The sequence below is a fragment of the Oryctolagus cuniculus genome, chromosome 7 (genome assembly GCF_051225735.1).
Source record: "Oryctolagus cuniculus isolate XC-2025 breed Fujian yellow rabbit chromosome 7, ASM5122573v1, whole genome shotgun sequence".
NCBI classification, from domain to species: domain Eukaryota; kingdom Metazoa; phylum Chordata; class Mammalia; order Lagomorpha; family Leporidae; genus Oryctolagus; species Oryctolagus cuniculus.
Genome location: NC_142873.1, coordinates 52,436,242 through 52,454,396, shown reverse-complemented (window position 1 = coordinate 52,454,396; position 18,155 = coordinate 52,436,242).

Genomic DNA, 18,155 nt, shown 5'->3' with positions numbered 1-18,155 from the left:
ACTTTGGAAGAATTGTTCCCTTGGCCTCATGATCCATGGTGACCCTTTTGGAACTGAGATTCCTTTGAGATTTCACGACTCAGGACCTAAGCAATACACAGTTGACCTCCTCCATGCTTTATATGGGGATATGAGCCCATGCTATACCAACACCTCTTGAGAGCTTAAATCTGAAAAGCAGGATGCCTTTTGGGGATTCCAATGCATATCTAAATGATCCATTCCCTTCCCCCTTCCCCATAGTATTTCTTTCTAATCATTCCCATGCTCCCCATTTCATCCTTTTTCCTCTCCTTTTTTGGTTAATAGACTCAGAGATCTATGCTCATTCATTTAAGTATATCATTTGCTTATTGGAAACAATGATGAACATAGAGAAATAAAGACTTGAGTTCCAGATTCATTTCTACCATTATTAGCAGTGTTGCCTTAGGCAACACTCTCTGTTTAAGCTCTAAGTCTCGCATCTGTAAAATGGGTAAACACAATTCCTGGCAATTTCATTGTGAGATGCTCATAAAATGATATATCCAAATGTATGTGGAAACAGGCACTCAATACATTGACTTTTCATTAACCAGGCCCCCTGAATAAATCACAAACTTGCAATCTCAAGAATTATCATCTGTAAAATGAAAATCACGATGGTTGTTCTGCCCTCTTCATGAGCTAATTATGGGGATTGTGTAGTAAGATGTGTATAAAACGTTACAAACTGGAAATCATTGCTGCTTCCTCACTTCACTGTGTGGAGTATGACAGCTCAGATTCAGTGTGTGTGTTGTTGGAGGATGGAGTCGGATGTCAATGTTGTCCTCTGGTTCTTTTCTCCTCTCTGTCCCTGTGGATGGAATGCTATGTTGAAAGACTCTCCTTTTCTGTCTGACATGATTTCTTTCTGTACTGCAGGCTGTTCTCCAAAATGAATAATGACAATGCCATGTCTTCGATGAGGCAGAACACCAACACTAAATTGTGTCATCACCTCTCTCAAGCAGTAAAGTTGCATGTGGTGGGCCCAGTATCCCAGTTAGGGAATGGCCACCCTGGTGAGCTAGACTGATACAGCCTGTTGAATCCATTGCTCAGATCCCTTGGCAGCCATTTAATATTATTACTTTCTCCTCTTTTCCTGGAATTGTGCTTCCTCCCGTCTCCTTATGAAGTATGAGTAAATTGGGACAAGGCTGAAATGATGAAGGGCTCAAAACCAGAGCAAAAGATACAAGTGATAACAACTCGCGTTTGTAGTGTGCTTTACAGTGGAAAGACCCTGTAAAATATATTGCTCATATGGTTTTACTTGTACCAATTCAAGCAAATTAGCATCTTAGTTCTTTATCTATAAAATCGCAGCAATGCCTACTTCACAGGGTGTTGAAGATTGAAAAATAATGTATGTTAATAGTCCAAAAGTGCATCTGGAACTCATTCTTTACTTATTCGACAGTTATTTATGGATGACTACTATGCCCCAGATTCTAAGCTAGGTAATAGGGTTAGATAAGTAAATAGGACACAGTTAAGTCCCTGCGCTCATGGTGCTTGCGCCCGGGTGGCATATAGGAAGTACACACATACACAGAAGATAATTGACATCCATATCATCACAGATGTGACAACTGAAAAAAGGATAATTTCAAGATATTGTGAAGATAATTTATTTTGATTGTAAAATCAAATGGCATTAGAGGTAGGGTAGAGAAAGGCAGAAACTAGGATTATTCTCATTGTTAGTATGAGTCAGACAGTATAGAATTGTGGTTTCATAAACAGATATAAGGATTTAGTGAAGGACATATAGGGTTAGGCTTATGGTAGACAGTCTCTATAATGACCCCCAAAGATCCTCCCCTCCTGATGTTCATGTCCTTGCATAATCAATTTTCCCTGAGTTAGTGCAGAACCTATCAATGGCAGAAGTGAAGAGGTCACTTGAAGAATAGGCTACAAAAATGTGACTCTTGGCTTGCTCATCCTCTCTTACTCAATCTTTCTATCTCCAAAGCCAACCCCTGTCCTTAGTTCCTATCAACATGAAGGTAGCTTGCCATGTTGTGAGTACCCTAATGGAGAAGTCTTTATAGCAAGGAACTGATGTCTCTGATGAACAGCAAGTGAGAACCTGAGACTCTCAAAACCATGCATGAGCTTGAAAGTGGATCTTCTGAGATTTCCTGAAGTACTGGGTTGTCAAGCAGATCTTTCCACTATTGAGACCCATGTGACCTTGATTTATACCTGTGAGAGACTGGTCCACACAGGTGGCTTCTGTGTAATCTCAGTGTAGCTCCTGAATCTCTCCTCTTTGTTTTACATTGCATGGGGTCCCTCAGGACCATGGCTCCTCAGATAGCACTGTTTTCTATCTTCAGAATTGGTTATGATGTGTTACAAGTTTGCATCTTGAACAGAATTGTCTGCTACAACAGAAATGTCCTCTGAAACTCATTGTGGGGCCCATTCCTGACATGGATAAAAGGAAAAGTTTTTAGTTTCTTGAGAACGCCTTGGTTCATCCCTTCTTGAGAAAAATGCTTACTTATTTTATGTAGTTAAAAGAGAGCAAGAGCTCCTACCCATCGGGGGAAGACACTTTTCATTTCCAGAAATATTAAAGCTCTTATGTAAAACTTTATAGTGTGCTAAGTATCATCTAAAAACCAGCAATGAGCTTCAAGGGTGTCCTCTTACAAATGAAAATCTGAGCTACTGTTAGGTAATGAGTGGCTCATTAATCACACTGTTTAAATGACCCTCAAGCCTTGAGTCAAATGTACAGTTCTGTGGAAGACAGAATAATGGTCCCCCAGCTGTATCAGTTTCTGGAAACCTATAAATGCTGTCTTGTGATGACAAAAAGATTTTTGCAAATGCACTTAAACTAAGAATCTTAGAAATGAGAGATTATCCTGAGTTATCTAGATGGAACCCAAATGTGATAACATGTGTCCCTATAAAGGAAGAATAGATGGAGATTTGAGAGACAGAAGAGAAGATAACATGGAGAAAATACAATGTGATTAGGGAGACAGAGATTGGAGTGATGCAGCCACAAGTCAGAGAATGCTGGCAGTTACCAGAGGCTAGAAGAGCAGGGAACATATTTTCCCCTAGTGCCTTTGAATGGGGCTGACTTTAGATTTATGGCCTCCAGGATGGTTATCTCAAGCCACCACATTTGTGTTAATCTGTCACAGCAGCCACAGGAAAATCATACAAGTCCAGTCCCATAGTGTTTCTCTGTTCCTGCTATATCCCTGCACACTTTTCCTGCTCCTGTTCTGTGAGATCTCCATAATAAATCCTTCTCCAGCACACTGAGTGCATATGCTATGCACTCTTGTTTGCATGACACATTCATGAATAAATATGTTTTTATTATCTATCATATGTCAGAAAGTGTCCAATGCCTTCCATACACAGCAGTGATACAATAGACTTTAATTCAGAGTGGAACTGAAAGTTGTAGGAGGGAAGGAGATGAAAATAAGAAGAAGGTAGCACGAAATGGAATATAAATCAATATAGACCTACTAACAAAAGCACCACTGAAATGCTACGGGGAATGTTTGTCTTCTTAGTCAATGGTGCTGGTCAATTGTATATGCATATGAGAGAGAGGTGGGAAGAAAACACATGGTTCTCCCAAATCAGTTACAAAGAGATAGCAGATATAAATGTGAAACACAAAGCAATAAGGCTCTTAGACAACCCCATAGTTTAACATCTTCATAATTGGGAGTAGGCAAAGAATTCTTAAATATGTTATAAAATGTACTAGCCAAAAAAGAAAAATAATAAGATTAAGAACTTCTACTCATCCATACATTATTAATAGAATGAAAGATAGCCTACAAACAGTATAGGAGAAAATATTTTGATAAGAAGGAGACAACTGTGGCCGACACCATGACGTAGAGAGCTAAGCCTCCACCTACGATGCCAGCATTCCATATGGGCACAGGTCTGGGTCCCAGCTGCTCCTCTTCCTACCCAGCTCCTGCAAATAGACTAGCAAAGCAGTAGAAGATGGCCCAAGTGCTTAGGTCCCTGCACCTATGTGGGAGACCCTGAAGAATCTTCTGGCTCCTCGCTTAACAGCCTGGCTTCGGATAGTCCCATTTCTGGCCATTGTGGCCATTTGGAGAGTGAACCAGTGTATGGAAGATTTTTCTCTCTCTCTCTCTATCTGTAATTCTCTCTCTGAAATAAATAAACTAAAAATATTTTAAAAATAAGCATACAACTAAAAAATGTGGAAAACACTTGAGCAGACATTTTACAAAGAAAAAGTTGCAAACACCAATGAGCATGCTAAAAAGTTCTCAACTCATGAGACCCCAGTGTAAAGAAGGGGCCATCGAAGAAAGATGTACTTTTCTCTTAAGGGAGGAGAGAATTTCCACTTTGCTTATGGCCTTGTCTAAATACTGATGGAGTTGTGGTCATAAAAGGCTTCCATAGCCTTGGCAGCTCATGACAAGAGCTTTCGGTGATCACTGAGGTAATAAATAAGAGTGTTAATTGTTAAATTAGCAACAGAAGTCACTGTGTACTTTCTCCCTGTGTAGAACCGCCATCCTTAATGAGTTGTACTATGAGAATTAACTGCAAAACTTGTTCTCAAACAGTACTTTTTACATTGTGTGTGTATATGTGCAAACTGTTGAAATCCTTACTTAGTATAGAGTTAGTCTTCTGTATATAAAGTTTATTAAAAATGAATCTTAAATAAGAATGCAAAGGGAGAGGGAGTAGGAGGTGGGATGGGAGTGTGGGAGGGAGGGTGGGTATGAGGGAAAAAACCACTATATTCCTAAAATTGTACCTATGAAAATTGTATTCATTAAATAAAAACTTTTTAAAAACGTTCTCAAACCCACTAATCATCAGGGAAAAGAAAACTAAAAGCACAGTGATATACCATCACATATTTCTCATGGCATCATACTGTCCCTCTAGAGACAAAAGTGTGTGCTATGGGTGAGAGCCATCCAGAGCATGCTTCAAGACTCAGACCCAATGCTTTCCTTGGCTCTTTTTCTATCTTATTGCATCATTCTTCAAAAATTAACAGACCACTTCCACTATAGAAGGCACTGAGGATATAGCAGCCAATAATATAGACATGATTTTTGTCTTTATGGAGCTTAATGAAAAATGTAGCTAGTCAAAAAATGAAAACGATTGTAACTATATAGTTATAAGTGCCATATGCTATAATTCAAAATACTGGTTACTGTGAGGGAGTTATGGGAAAAGGGTGAACCCGCTTAATCTAGAAAGGTAGTCAGCAGAGAGCTTAGGTGGAATGCTATTTAAACTGAGAGATGCAGTTAAGAGCAGGGAGGAAAATTCCTCCAGGTAGAAGTGATAGCATAAGGCATGGGATTAAATTAACAAAAATAGCAGTAGGGGAATGTCAAAAAGGAGTTAGGTAAAGGTGGGAAGAGCTAAAGCTGCATGGGGTGGGGATAAAAGGGGGGATCATTAAGATTTTGCTGATTATTTCTGCATTTTATGTCAAGTTCAGTGGAAGCCATTGTAGGGCTTTAAGCATGACACTAACATACAACTGGCTCTCTGTATGCATCCGTAAGTTCTGTATCTGCAGATTCAGCCCATCATAGGTCAAATACAGCTTTTTAAAGAAAATTGCATCTGTGCCGAATATGTTCAGACCCTTTTTTCTCAATATTATTTTCTAAACAGTACTGTATAACAAATATTTACACTGAATTTGCTTAGCATTAGGTATTACAAATAATCAAGAGAAAACTTAAAGCATTTGGGAGAAAACACATAGGTTTTATGCAAATACTACAGCACTATTTCATATGAGGGGCTTGACTGTTAGGGGATCCTAGTAACTGCAGGGTTCCTGGGTTAACCCCTGTGCACACAGAAAAATGAGTGTAATCCAATTTAGTCTTAAACATAAAATCCTTGTGGAGGCTGTGCAGACAATAGACTGAAGGCGTCAAGAGTGGAGACTTGGTGACCAACTAGGAAGATATTCCCATCATTCAAGTGGGTTGGCCCTGAAGATGAAGTAATGGTTGAGTCAAAATATATCGTGGGGGCCAATTCCATCAATTTGGGGAGATGTCTTATGAGAAGAGGGGTTTACATTTTCTGGTTCACAGAACAGAGTCAGTTCAGTGAATAGATCTTCCCAGTAGTGCATAGGATTAGAGTTCATTTAGGGACTGCAGACAATAGCCACTTCTTTCCCTGCAAGAACTTCTGAATTCTCTCCTTTATTTGGGAAAATGTGAGGTTAAAACTCTAGCTTTAGATTGTTGGGTAGATTTGTTTTCTAGCTCTTACAAAATCTTCTGAGACAATTCCAGAAGCAACTTCAGAAACATTCCAGTGTTGAATATGTGTACAAATGTATTACCTGAATCCTTCATGCTGTGAGGGTTAAATTCAGTTTCCTTTTTCCCAGTGTGACAATTCTGCAAAAGCCTTGAAAAAATCACTTCTCACCTTCTTCTTTGAGGCCTCTGTGCCAAGAATCCACTAGAACCTACCTTATCTACCATACAAGAACTGCAGGAAGAACTTAGACTACATCTGAGGAGGCTGTTAAGACAGCTTTACAGGACATTTGCAGTGTCCCTGCTCCTACAGGGCAGTCCTGCAAGGCGCAGTTGGGAAGAGCATTGCTGTGTGTTCTGGATGAGGCAGCTGTCTACAGATCCAGATGGTGTGTGATGTCATTGGAAAAAAACCCTGAAATGTGCTACAAGAAAGGGGCTTTTTTATGGCTCCCTGTGTAATGTTCCCAAACGCTGGGCTTTAGGCAGAGAGAAAAAGGAACTAAAAGATTTTCCAACTCCCCACAGCCCTGCCCATCTGTCATTTGGGTTTGCAAGGAAGGGAAGGGCTAGAGGAAGAGACTTGATTAGACAGGAAGAGAAAAAAGACAGAAGGACAAAGAGAATTGGGAACGAATGTGCTCCTTCCAAACTGCCTCCATGTCTTGTCAAAGGGGACTTAACTGCACTTGGGAGCAGCTCTTTTGTTTCACTAGATCATCTGAGAGCAGAACCTAAAGCAATGTCCACTACATAGTACATGTTCAACAAATGTTAAGAGAATGGAATTATTAAAGAGCATAGTAGCAAGATTCAAGAAAGAAAAGAGAAACCAAAAATGGGGAGTTTTAAATATGTCACACATCATAAAAGATCCTTTTCACATGTTTTCCATGTTACCATTATTTAAGGTGGAAGTTGCTCAAACCTTTTTTACAAAGGATAAACCTGAAGCTTGGAGGAAATAAACATTGTGCCCAAGATCTGGGTGCAAGCACAAGACAGTTCAAGCCCAGATCTGACTGCAAAGAAATCTTCCATAGTAAGCATATGGCTACTCCACAAACTACTACTCCCTACTTTTCCATACCTCAAGCATAAAGCACAGATAAAGAGTGGGACACATGTGGGAAGAAGAGATTTGGGAATGTGAATCCCAGCTCATCTTCTCTAGTAACTATCAAAACAATCTTTAGAGCCAGTTGGAAAATGTGGTCAGCAAAATTTCTGCCTGGGTTCAGCAAGAAGCCAAGAATTCCACAACATTTTTCCAGGTGCAATCAAGGGATATAGTCAGTCTGGAGGGCAAGACAGGAATCCTTTCCTTCTCTAGACATTTTACTGGTGTGTTGCAGGGGACTGCCAACCAAAGAGGCGGTGCTAACACCAACATGCCACATCATGTCTCTCATGCGATGATTTATGTAATAAAAGTATCACCTGGCATCAGAATTATGTATAGAAAGGGGGCTATTTCTATTTGGAAAAATATCTTCCTCTCTGGAATTGAGGCAAGTTCTTGATGGACTATGCATCTTTAGAGCCAAAATTTCATTAAGAATTATACAATTACTCTGCATTGGATGAGAGTGAGGTGGAAAGTGAAAATAAGTGAAGGAGGAAGGAGAAAACAGGTGCTTAATTGAGGAAATACCAAGAAAAGTACCCTCTTGTGTATGTGTTAGGGATGGAGGGAAAAAAAAACAAGCACAATACGGAATGGAATAGTTCAGATGTATTTTAATTATTTTCTTTATTTTGTGTGATAGGATCTTTCCAGAGACATCTGTCTTTTTCCAAGCTCTCAAGTAACATTTTCTACACTCACGAATACTTTGTGTAAGTTACAACTCTTTATTGTTTACCTATTTGAAAGGCAGAGAAAGAGAGAGAGAGGAGAGAGAGAAATTTTATGTGTTGATTAACTCCCCAAATTCCTACAACAGACAGGACTGGACCAAGCCAAAGTCAGGTGCTTGGAACTCCTCCCAGGTCCCCCAGGTGAGTGACAGGGGTCCAAGCACTGGAATTGTCTTCTGCTTTCCTGGCCCTCTTAACAGGGAGCTAGATTGGAAGTGGAGCAACTAGGACTCCAAACAGCTTAATCCACTGTGCCACAACACTGGCTACCTTATGATGATTTCTTTAAATGAGCAGATACCCATGTAGGGCCACAAGTACTATGAAAAATCCGATACATACAAGACAGAAGAGACTGAATAAAACTCCAAAGACCAAGTCTAAATAATGGGGAAATCTATGAACTGCTTGGCGAAGAATTCAAAATAATCACCTCAAGGAGCCTAAATGTCAACCAGCAGATGAGTGGATAAAGAAAATGTAATGTGTGTGTGTGTGTGTGTGTGTGTGTGTATGCATGCACACGTGCACAATTGAGTTTTATTCAGCCATGGGAGGAAATCCTGCCATGTGCTACAAATTGAATAAAGCTGGAGGATATTATACTAAGTGAAATAAACTATATACACAAAGACAAATAGCACATGATACCGTTTATGTGGTAAGCCTAAGGTAGTCAAATTCATAGAAACAGAGAGCAGGATAGTGGTGTGTCCAAGGGCTGGGGTAGAGAAATGGAGAGTTATTAGTCAGGAGTTAAAGTGTCACTAAGTTCCTAAATCTTTATGTATTAAATTCATGAGGTTTGTATATATTAAATAGAATAAAAACTTTTTTTTCTTGGACAAGATGCATCTTACAGACCTGTGTATAGAGTTGTGCCTATATATAACAGTGTGAAGTAAACCTTAAAACAATTTCTAAGAGGGTAAATCTAACATTAAATGTTCTCATCACATAGTCAAAAATAAAGGCATAAAATAGAAGGTGGGGGAAACTTTTGGAAGTGATAGGTTTATGGTATAGATTATGATGATAATTCCATGTCCATATGTCTGTAGATGCTGGATGTATTTGTCTACACATATTGAAATGCATACCAAGAATCTGCATTTTAACGTATACTAATTATAAAAAATTGCAATAATACATAATAAAATCATAAATGTTTAATGAAATGGGTTTATCAAAATTTAAAAATAAAGACTTCACTGTAAAATTAACGTTAACAAAAGGGCAAGTCGCATATTGGGAGAAAATGTTGGCAATCAGCATAACTGACAAAAGACTGTTATCTATACTATACAGAAACCAGAAAATATATGTAAAAAGACAACTTAACAAAAGTGACTAAAAACTAAAGCCTGACCCAATGCTTACTCAACAAAGATACACAAATGTTCATAAGCACTTGTAAAGATGCTCAACGTTATTGGTCACCAAGGAAAGGGCAATTAAAATCACCTGCAAAGAAAATTTCAGAGATGGAAAATATCAAGCACTGGTGAAGATGTGGAACAATTAGAACTCTCATGGTCTTTGTGAGTACATGAAATCACATATTCAGTTTGGAAAAACTGGCACTTTCTCTTAAGATAAATATACACCTACTACCCTAGGATCAAGCAACTACTATTAGATGGTTTTACCAAGAGAAATTAGATGTTGTGTCTGTAAGAGGATATGTGCAAGATATTCATGGTAGCTTTATATGAATAACCTCAAATGGGAAACAATTCCGAAGTTCATCAATTCATGAGTAGAAAAACAAGTAATATTATGCAGCAATAAGAATCAAACTACTGATTCAAGATGCAACAAGATTCAATCTATGGAACATGAGGTTAAGCATGAGAAGCCAAATGCGTAAGAACTGATACTGCTTGAATTCATGAATTTAGCTATAGTTCTAGCATAGGCAGGAACTAAGCAATGATTATAGAAATTAGGTTGGTGGTTATCTTGGGGTGAGGCATGACTGTAGAAGGGCACGTTGAAACTTTTTGTGGTAATTAAAGTCTTCTCTATCATGATGCAAGGTATGAATTATATGTCTGTAGATGCTGGATGTATTTGTCTACACATATTGAAATGCATACCAAGAATCTGCATTTTAACGTATACTAATTATAAAAAATTGCAATAATACCATAAATAATGATTAAAGTAGAGGAAAGCGTACGAACATAGATAAGTACATATGATAGCAGTACATTTAACAGTGCAACAAAACTTGATATCTCTGTCATGATGAATGTGCAGAGGATTTTCTACTTACTACTTCCTGAATTCTTCAATTGGTGGAGGGTTAATCTTGTGATTATAAAGAAATTTGAGGCCAGCACTGCGGCTCACTAGGCTAATCCTCCGCCTGCGGCGCTGGCACACCGGGTTCTAGTCCTGGTCAAGGCCCCGGATTCTGTCCTGGTCGCTCCTCTTCCTGTCCAGCTCTCTGCTAAGGCCCGGGAGTGCAGTGGAGGATGGCCCAAGTCCTCGGGCCCTGCACCCACATGGGTGACCAGGAGAAGCACCTGGCTCCTGGCTTCGGATCAGCGCGGTGCGCCAGCCACAGCAGCCATTGGGGGGGTGAACAAACGGCAAAGGAAGACTTTTCTCTCTGTCTCTCTGTCTCTCTCTCACTGTCCACTGCCTGTAAAAAAAAAAAAAAAAGAAATTTGAAATAAAAAACTAAAAGAAAAATAAGAAAAGGTGGGAGAATGGGAGTGAAGAAGGGAGGAAGGGAAGGATGAGAAATATCATTGTGCTCTTAAAACTATGTATATGAAGTTTGATCCCTTTTATAAATAAAAAATTTAAAAAAGAAGCCCCATTGCACTGCTTTTTGGGTAGTGAAACAGCGATGTTAATTTAACAAAAAGTGATAATTACATTGGTTTATGGAAAAGGGGAAAATGTAATATTGATCTATTTTTCCCACATGGCTGAGCTGATCTGAAGCCAGGAGCCAAGAGCTTCTTCCAGGTCTCCCAAGCAGGTGCAGGGGCCCAAGGACTTGGGCCATCTTCTACTGCTTTCCCAGGCCATAGCAGAAAGCTGGATCAGAAATGGAGCAGCTGGTTCTTGAGCTGGTGCCCAAATGGGATGCCGGCACTGCAGGTAGTGGCTTTACCCACTACTCGATGGCACCCGCCTTGTATCATTACCTCTTGAGGTCTTCTCTGGGTACTTGCAGTTTCCTTAATCTTCATCTGGATTCAGTTTTTGTAAGGACTTTGATCATGAATATGTGGATAAATGTTGGATTGAAGTATCATTTAGACATGTAGAAAAAAACACATCATTCTCAATCCTAGGAGGCAAGGTCATCAATATCTTGAAGAATCATCTCACTGCATCTCGTCTCATCATCTCTGGCTCGCTGAATTTTTGCCAGAGTGTGTTAACATTTTCACAATGCATGCACTCTCAGCCTGCCTGGCACTGATTGTGCTCTGAGTTACGACAATATGGGCAGATGGTCTTTAGGCCTAAGATAAGAATAATATGTATCTGTCTGTCACGTACCCGCAAGTACCCTGTTTATCCTGTAATAGATGTTCCTTGCCCGTCCCTCAAAATTTACACTATTGCTATGTGAAAAGCTTCAACTTTATTGAATTTCAAGTCTCACCTCTGGTTGCCTTGCATGATCAGATGACCCCACCCCTGTTCTAGGAGATAGTTTTAGATTTTACAATTAGGCATATGAGTCATTCTGAGGTCTCTAAGATCTGTGATGCATTATTTGGTGTATTGTTGTCCAATAATTTTAGCACAATATCTTGAAAAGAATATCTTCACTCCATTGCATTCCTTTCTTTGTCAAACATCAGTGACTACAGCTTTGTGGATCTATTTCTGGGATCCCTATTCTGTCCCATTGATAAATCTATATCACCATTATCACACTGTTTTGATTAGTGCAGCTTTGTAGAAACTCACGAAGTTGGATAGTGTCAGCCCTCCAGCTTCTCTCTTCTTGAATGTTGAATTGGTCATTCTGATTCTTTTCCTTCTCCATACAAACTTCAGTCAGTTTCCTTGCCATGAACATGGGATTTTGCTGCATTTTTCAGTTCTTGTTTAAAATAGTTCATCAGAATTGTATGATTTTCTTCATAGTGATTTTGTGCACATATGAAAACATTAATATTTCATTTTGGGTGAAACTAATGTAAATAGTAATGTGTTCTTAATTTCAAAAGTCAGTTGTTCATTGCTGATATGTAAGAAATCAATTTATATTTACATATTAATCTGGCATTTTTTGGCTGTAATTACTTATGAAGAGTTCCATACTTTCATATTTTCTACATAGGCAATCATTTTATCTGTGAATGACAGTTTTATTTCTTCTTTCCAATTGGTATATCTTTCATTTCTTTTCTTCTTGTCTCACTGTGTTAGCTAAGTCATTGAATATGGTTTTGAAAGGGAGTAATGAGAGGTAACATCCTGTTATTGTTCTAAAAAACTTTGAGTATTAACTTTTAAAATTTTCTAATGATTGTCCTGGCGTTTGAAATATATGCTTACAACTACTTCAAATCTACAGTAAAATGATAATATGCAATTTTATTGCAGTACAAGCACCGTATAATTGCAAACTATTCGTAATTGCTCTCTCCTATCCCTTGTGGTGTCATTGATTTTCATTTAGTTTATATATAAGCACAGAGAAAAACATACATACACAATTAAATAATTAAATACATTTGTACTATTATTTTAAACAAACTCTTAACTGTTAGATGAAATGAAAAGTTACAAAATATAGGGTTTTTCATTTTGCTTTCAGTCATGCACTGCCTGATTCCTCTTTCCCTCTTTATATGGCTTTAAGTTAATGAACTATATCATTTTCCCTCTTTAGAATTTCTTTTTACATTTCTTGCAAGATAGGTCTATTGTCCAAAAATTTCCTCAATTTTTGTTTGTTCATGAAATTCTTTATTCTTTAATTTTTGAAAGATGATTTCAGAGGGCACAAAATTCTAAGTAGGTGTATTTTTTTCTTTCAAATCTTTAAATATTTTACTCCACTATATTCTTGCATGGTTTCTTGGAAGGAAAATGTAATTGTTATCTTTGCTCTTTATAAGTAAGATTTTTTTCTCTAACGTGTATTAATATTTTTTCCACATCTTTCAATCTGCAGTTTGAGTAAGATATGTTTAGGTATAGAGAAGTTTTGGGCACATACTCCACTTAGTGGCTTATGAGCTTCTTGGATCTGTGGTTTGGTGTTTGATATTAATCTAGGAAAATTATCAGTTATTATTGCTTCAAGTATTGCTTTTGAACTTTCATAGTCTTTCTGATACATCACTATGCATTTGTTACTCCTTTTGCATTTGCCTTCCAGTGCTTGGATATTCCTTTATGATTTTTTTTCAGTAGCTTTCCCATTGTTTTTCAGTTTGGGAGGTTTCTATTGTCATATCCTCTAGCTCAGAGGTTCTTTCTTCAACCATGTCCAGTTTACTTATAGTAACACCATCAAAAATAATCTTTATTTTATTATAAAGTTTTTAAATTGTAGCATTTTTTTTATTCTAAGAATTCTTATCACATTGTTTACATTATTCACCTCTTCTTCCCTAGTGCCTGTTTTTATGATCAAAGCCTTTAGCATATTAATCATAGATGCTGTTTTAATTCTGAGTCTGTAAATTTCAGCATTCATTATGTGCACAATCTGATTTTGATACCTGTCCAGTCTCTTCACAGTTGGTTTTTTGCCATTCAGTGTGCCTTACAACGTTTTTGTTGAGAGACAGACATAATGTACCAAGTGAAAGCAGCTGAGACAAGTAGGCCTTTAGTGTTGTGGTAGGAAGGTGTGTGACGTGGGGAAGCTTTCTTAGTCCTTCTTAGTCCTTTCTTAGTCTTTGTTTAGTCCTGTGATTAGGCTGGAAAGTCTTTAATTGAACCTGTTTCCCTGACTATGAACTTCACCAGTGCTTCCATTCATGCCTACGCCAACTCCTCAGAGGGATAGACTGGTTAACCAGGGTGAGAGTGGGTTAGGCTCTGAGAAAACACTAGCAGGTTAGGCTCAGTAAAATAGCTTCTGCTGAGGACAGCACCTGTTAAGAAGACTGCTCTGTCCTGTTTCAGAATGCTAACTTTTCTTTTCCTCCTGAGGATTTGCAAAGGGATTTTTCTCCCACATTCACTGTCAGACCCTGATAGAACTCTAATAGGTACATCTCAGAAAAGGGTGGCACCCTTTAACCTGAGTTCCCCTGCAGTGTTAAACTCTCAGATTTGTCCACCTGGAGCCTCCAGCAGTTTGTGAATAAGAGTTTTGGTTCTCTTACACCAGCACTGCTTTCTACAGACATCCTGCTTCTCTGTATCTGGCTATCTTTCAATGTTCGGGGCAGAAGGTTGCCCCATAAGCTCACTCTCTGACAGACTTGTTAAGAAGTATTCTTTTTGTTCAGTTTGTTCTGATTTTTATTTCTTGTTCAGATAAAGTAGCCACTTATAAGTTTCTTACATCTCACCTGGCTGTTACACCACTTGATGATCATCTTCTACTTGCTTCTGCTGGAATAGCTACTTCCCTGTATTAAGGTATTTTATGTGTATTAATTTGTTTTAAGGTTTTAGTCTTCATCATGTTCAACTTGCAGGCTTTAAACATAAAATCTCCACCTTGCATCTAAATACATCTATTGAATCCCAGAGCTCCTGGAGAACACACCATGTCAGTGTGACTTAAGACAGAGCCCTGCAGTACTAGGTGACCAAACATCTCTCCCTCTGAGTATCTCTGGACTGAGGATCAGTGCTCAGAACAATTACAAACAGCCCTTAGTTTGTGATGGATATAACCTCAAAGTTATTGTCTGTGCAAGAATTCTATCGGTTCAAAGTTTCTGTCTCACTTCAGTACACAATGGAGTTTTGTTCTTTAACAACTTTTAGCTATGGAAAACCGAGAAACAAAAACCAATGTCTGTTTGAATTTTTGGAGAGTGCAGTGTTAATATTAAACTCTTGAATGAATTATAGACATGCAGACAACTTACCAAGTCTAACCATGTACACGTCTATGACAAGTAGCATTTAAAAAGTAGAAGTCTAGAAATATGGTAACAACTTTATTGCATCTTCTTACACAAAATTAGTCATTGTCACTGAATTCTTTGAAGTCAGTCACACAACAACTTTCAAACAAAAAAAATAGTGATATGTAAAGTCAAAAGTAGAACATGGGTAGATTCAAGAGATCAAGGTTATAGCTTTGATTTCAATACAGGGCATGTGACCCTGTAAAAGTCTCTCTAATTTGTGTGGTTATTATATCTGTGCAGTAAGTGTCTCCAAGATGATTTTTTTCTTTATTTCTCATTCATTTATTTATTTGAAAGGCAGAGTGACAGTGAGAGAGAGTGGAAGAAACAAAGAAAAGAGATCTGCCATTTTACTCTCCAGAAGGCCAGTGCTGAGCCAAGCTGAAGCCAGGATCCAGGAGCTTCAGCTGAGCCTCCCATGTAGGTAGCAGGAGCCCAAGCACTTGAGTAATTTTCTATTGCTTTCTTCAGGCATTAGGCTGGAGCTATACCAGAAACAGACTAGTTGGGATATGAACAGGCACCTGTATGGAATGCCAGCATCACAGATGGTGGTTTAACCTCTTATGTCACAATGCTGGCCCCAGATGACTTTTCTTAAATGGATCCCTGATTATGTCCTATTTTCAGAGTCAGGAATACTAGCTGTGTGGAGCTAGGTTAAGAATAGGAAAGTAGTGACAACTCTAGACTGTACCTAGGAGGCAAAGGAAACAGTATCACCAAGTGAATGAAGTAAAAATAGAGTTGTAGAGAAGCCTCAGATCAGAGCCAAAGAAAAAAATGATTCTTGATTCTGAAGTCTTAGTCTGAGCTTATAAAGAATGTAATTACTGACACTGATGAAATCAGGGAGAGATTAAAAAGCAGATCACAAAATGAAGTATAGGTTTAAGTCCTACACAATCTATGAAGCATCAAGAGACTGTGTCTATTGGAAACATGGCAGCAAGCTTAGGAGTTTAGTAAAAGATTGACCCTGACAGGGTCTCATAAAGGAAAACACCTAGAAAATCCATAGTACTAAGTGCACAGTAAGGCTTAACAAAGACATGACAGCAATGATTCTTTATCCAGCTATAACCATCACCATCATCATAGCTCACCATCACCACAGATCTTCCTACACTGGTGCAATGCCATGTCCAAGTCACTTGGCCATGGCTTCCCCCACCTCATTTTGTGCATTTCTCTCACACCTCACACATTAATTAGCTTCTAAGTTTTATTTTTTAGGTTTTATTTATAGGGTTAGTTTTATTAATTGGATTTCTGTTGGTAGCTTGTGGATTTTATTAATTTAGGGATAAAGATTTTTTCACTGTGTTAAAATCACCTGGTAAATTTAGAGTTAGTGGGCTTTTCCTTAATTTTATAGAGTTGCCTTTAGGCAAAAATTAGCCAGGTTGTTTTGCTGTAAAGGTAAATTTGACTTATTATTGAAAAATAAGAACAGTTACTCTAATAGCTTGCGAATAGCTACTGGAATTGTAAATACTATTACCAAGGTTTCTTTCTTTTCTCTCACTGTACCTGGTGGCTTTTATGGACATAAGAATAAATAAAACCATCACATTCAAGCAGCACACACATAATTTGAGGTCACTAAAAATGTATTATGCTATCATGCTAGGTTTCCTTGAGCTTGAATTTGAACTTACGGTAAGAAGTTGGGAATATTGAGAAAGTTCTCTGTAGAATCATATTTAGCAATCCCTAAAGTTGTATAACTTTATATAACAGCCACAACTAAAAATCATTGGCTTAAAATAACTACATCATTCATTTTGCTCCAAAAATCCAGTTTGTACAAGGCTTAGTAGAAATGGATCCTGTTTGTCCCATGTGGTGCTAGTTGGGCTAGTTCTTGAGCTGGAGGGTAGAAAGACCCCAAGGTCCATTCGCTCACACATTGGTTTGGTGATTCCAGCTGTTGGCTAGGAGTATCAGTTCCTTCCCCATTGACCTCTTCATGGGGTTACTTTGTGTGAGCTCCTTTGGGATTCCTCATAACTACTTGGCTTGTTTGAAAGTTGAAGCTACAAAGAAAAAACCAGGCAGAAGCAATAATGCTTGTTGTGCCTTGATATCAGAAGCCATGCAACCTCACTTCTGCCGTATACCATTGATCAGGGTTCACCAAGCCAGGTTTAAGGGGGAGGGAGCACAGAGCTTATATATTACTTTGAAGAGTGTTAATGTCTCATAACAGGAAGACTATGTGAAATGGAGTGAGTGTGTTTCAAAAATGTTGTGAGGGCCTGTATTGTGGTGTATGCAATGCCTGTATCCCATATCAGTGACAGTTCGTGTCCTGGTTGCTCCCTTTCTGATCCAATTCACTACTAATGTGCCTGGGAAAGCAGCAGAGGATGGCCCAACTACTTGTGCCTCTGCACCTATATGGGAAACCCGGATGAAGGTCCTTATTCCTGGCTTTGGCCTGGACCAGCCCTGGTCATTACAGCCATTTTGGAGTGAACCAGCAGATAGAAGATCTCTCTCTCTCTCTCTCTCTCTCTTGCTCTGACTGTAACTCTTTTAAATAAATATTTTGCATAATTTGTGAAAAAATATAATGAAAATATGTTTATTTTGATGCAAAAATGGGAATACAGGCAAATTTTTTATAAAATGCATTTTCGTGAATTTTTGAAGATAGCTCATATACATGAATTTCAAAAATTTTTCCATACCATTTTAACTTCATTTTCATGCACATACAAAAGGGGACTTCAAGAAGTTCATAGAAAATTCTTTTAGTTACATTTCTCTAAGAACTTCTTGAGACTACATTATAACTGGATGGATAGATAGATGGATGGATAGGGCCAGAACTGGAAAATGTAATCTGCCGCAGGAGTCACAGAAAATGCCTCTGTGG